This window comes from Lotus japonicus, chromosome 4, assembly GCF_012489685.1.
Source record: "Lotus japonicus ecotype B-129 chromosome 4, LjGifu_v1.2".
NCBI lineage: Eukaryota > Viridiplantae > Streptophyta > Magnoliopsida > Fabales > Fabaceae > Lotus > Lotus japonicus.
The window spans coordinates 63,096,414-63,100,243 of record NC_080044.1 but is presented as its reverse complement, the minus strand read 5'-3'; positions in this window follow the sequence as shown (position 1 = coordinate 63,100,243).

The window sequence follows — 3,830 nt, the reverse complement described above, 5'->3', positions numbered from 1 at the left end:
CTCAGTAGGAAGATGGAGCTGTATTTTTTTGTTTTTGTTTTATCCTATACTTTTTTTTTTCATTCTCTTATATTGGGTTGAAGTATCCCTTTATACTTCATTTCAATATATTACATTGCTTATAAAAAAAACTATATAATCCTATTAGCTCTAGTGTGGGTCATTTCTCTGATAATATGAGAACTACGTACGGTTGTTGAACCAAGCATATATATATATATATATATAGTGTAGTTAACTCAAATTATATACTTGTTGTCTTTGTGTACGTTTAACGATATCAGTTTTTATTTAGTGATAAAGTTTTGTGTACACATAATAAAACACACTTCTACAGATATAAGAAGGGAAAAAGAGAGAAATGTGTGATGTAATAGTGATGTGATATAAATATAAATTAGAGATAGAAAGGGAAAGATAGTTAAAATGAGATAATAAGCAGCGTAGGTGTTTTTGATAAATTACTATCAAAACCCTTCATTTTTGACAAATCACCATCAACACCTTTCATTTTTCATATGAACATGAATAAAGTCCTCTAAAATTGAGTGAAATCCTCTCCCAAGGTAAGTGATGCTATCCTAACCAATGCAAAACATGAGAGCAAACCTTCAACATCATAGTACAAATGGAAAAACAAATGAGAAAAAGTCTTTCACTTGAACACCGCTCATTATGTGTGAAATAAATAAATGTATCTAATAGAAGATTAATCTAAGTCTTCTTGGGCTCTTTAGTTCAATAATGGTTTATAAATTCAAATTTCTGATGCGTTTTCAAAGGCTTAAAGCAAGCTATTTTTGTAGTGTTAAAATTGGATTTAGACCCTCACATGGTCATTTTTGTCTTGTGGTGTTCACGACAAACTCAACTGCTTGAATTAAACCTTCGTAATGAATTAAGAACAAATTAGTTATCCGGTGAACGAATAATACTCAGGTGAGTACTGATAATTTTTTTTCTTTCCAAAGTAAGATTTTATTGAATAATAATCAAATCTTGAGACACCCTTCTCAAGTAAGCCAAAATCCGGTGAGCACTGATATAAAACGTTAATTATTAGATTATGCGAAAACTTGAACATTAATACTATTTTATTCAAGCGAGAAATAAGCTAATTAAGTAGATAACTTAAAAGAGAAATTACAAAACTTGAGATGCAGGTTTAAGAACGAAAACAAAGATTAAGTTGCATTGAATGAGTAAAAGAGGAAGGAGAGTCTATTTGCTTGTATAACTCATGGTAGTTATTGTCGTATTATGTAGATTTGAGCGTCCTAACTCCTAAGTGTTTCAATGATTTGGACGATTTTTGGTTTTTTTTCTAGACCTTGGATTTGAGATTTTTAATTTGGGAAATTGATTTTAATGGAGTTTTATGGAGAAGATAAGTTGAAGAGGGAAGATGGATGAGGAACAAGAAGATGATGAAATTAAAGAGGGAAGAGAAAAATAATGAAATTGATAACTAGTAAATTTTGGATTTTTTTTTCTTCTGAAAAGTGTTGAGAAAGGAATGGAGATATGGTGAATGGGTGCAGGAGTGGTCGTTGAGGGGAGGAGGAGGAGAGTGGTGGTGAAGTGAGAGCGACGCAAAATTGTAACAAGAAAATATTATTTAATTAAAATATCATGTCACCATTTCTCACTACAACATTTTATGGTTCTGGCAACATGTGAAAATTGTTGCTTGAAGTGTAATTATCTAACCAATTTGAAGTGTTGCAATAAAATGTGTATTTTATACAACAGTCATGTCCTAACATTGGATGATTGTTCTCTTAAAATTTAATGACACCACTTTTAACGTGGTTAACATGTCACAATTGTTGCTTCATCTCCCAAAAATTAAAATTAAAATTAAGTTTGCAAAAAATTGATACAAAGCTCGTCAAAACAAAGAGATCGAGAACGACGAGTCAGAGCAAATTCCTACACCACCGTTTTCACGAAGAGTCAGAGAGCTTTGCGAAGAACGAACAAGGCAAACGCGGCGGTGGATATGAACACGGCGTCGCAGCAAGCCTGAGTGCGGTAATGGCGAATGGAAAGAGCAAGGCCGTGGATGAACACTACATCGTGATGAGCAAATATAAGCTTTCGTTGTTAGAGATGCAAAATGCAATTGAATTTTATTGAAGACCAAAATCATAAAAAAAAAATATAAGTGAGATACCAAATGTGCAATTAAGCATATTTTAAATTTAGTATAAACATATGCCTTAAAATACTATTTCTCGAAGGAAATGAGAGGAATGTCATTTTTTTCACTAAAATTGTTATCTCAATTGACATTCATCTATATATTATTACATGTGGTTTTCGAATAGCTCACTTTTGGTTGAAAGCTTTTAAAGAACCAGTAAGTTATTGATTAATTCTAGCTGCATATAGTGCTATTTTTTTATCTATGTATTTACCACCGACAACCGTATTTAATTAATCGCCTCTTTGTTTCAAATGCTCCTACTAAATGATTAACTCACAACCTCATAATTAAGGAATTAGGTGAATAACAAGCATACCACATACCACACCTCGCAGTTAAGCACAATGTTTTAGGGGAAATAACCAACGCTCAAATAGAAGCTCTACAGAACCATAAAGATTCCATGTAAATTAATTAATTGATACGGGCACAAGGCTAAAAGCCAATAACTCGTACTAAATCACAACCTGCTGCCCTTAATCTTGCATTTAAACTGACCCTACCATGCACTCAAGGGTTCTCTATGTTAATGTTACCCTCCGACAACACAAATAGCATATGTGCATGTTGTCATAATTAATGTTACTTTCTTTTGGTCCTGTTTGCTGACTTGTATCAACTGGATTTCCTATGTGGCTACACAATGAAGCATCACACACCTGGGAATCAGGTTATACTCACACCCCCAAGCATCAATCCACACTTCCCTTGTGTCTTGCTTGTGCCTAAACAAAGTTCCTCAATCCTCACTTGCCCTTCCACTTATATAAAGCATTGACTCTCTTCCACTTCAAACTCAACCTACACCACTACCTAGCTTCTTATACCTGTCCTTTCTTAATTCCCAGAATATATACTACACTTTGCTCTTGTTGTTGCTCTACACTTCCTGGTCTAACAAAATGTCATTCATTTCCAAGGCCATTGCTCCATGTTGCGACAAGAAGCACGGGAATGGGGATCATAGCTTCAATTGGAACGGTTCTCCTTCTGCAACTTACAATGGGGATGGAGATTATGGGTTTGTCTCATTAGCATCTATGGAAGCTGACGGCGACATGACGATGATGGTGGCTATGACTATGCTCCGGCAGCATAAAGTCTAAATGTTTGGTTACTAACTAGTATTCTAGTAACACGTACCCAGCTTAATTATTCGAGTTTAATGGATATGCACTGACAGTGTAAAATAGTTTTACACAGTCATCCAATCAAAGCATGCCACATAGGAGAGATAATTATATTTGACTTTAATTTTAATTAAAAGAATAAGATATTTTCTGATTTGGCGGAATTCAATTGAATATTTGTGTAAAACTATTTTACACTGTCAATGCATATCCATTAAACTCAAGTGAAAAACACTCTATATTTCTATTTATAGTTAACCTCCATAAACATGAGTGTTGACAAGTGTGATTTTAGGCGATCACCCCTTTATGGTGATGCAGGCTTAATTTGCACCATCGATTATGTATCTAGCAGCTTTTTGCTGTGCCCAATGAGATATACAGCTATGAATATAATCCATGTTAATTATGATGGATTTAGTGGATCTAACAACAATTGATCACGTGCTAACGTAGAACCTGTTTGCACTTAATTAAATCTTCTCCAAATT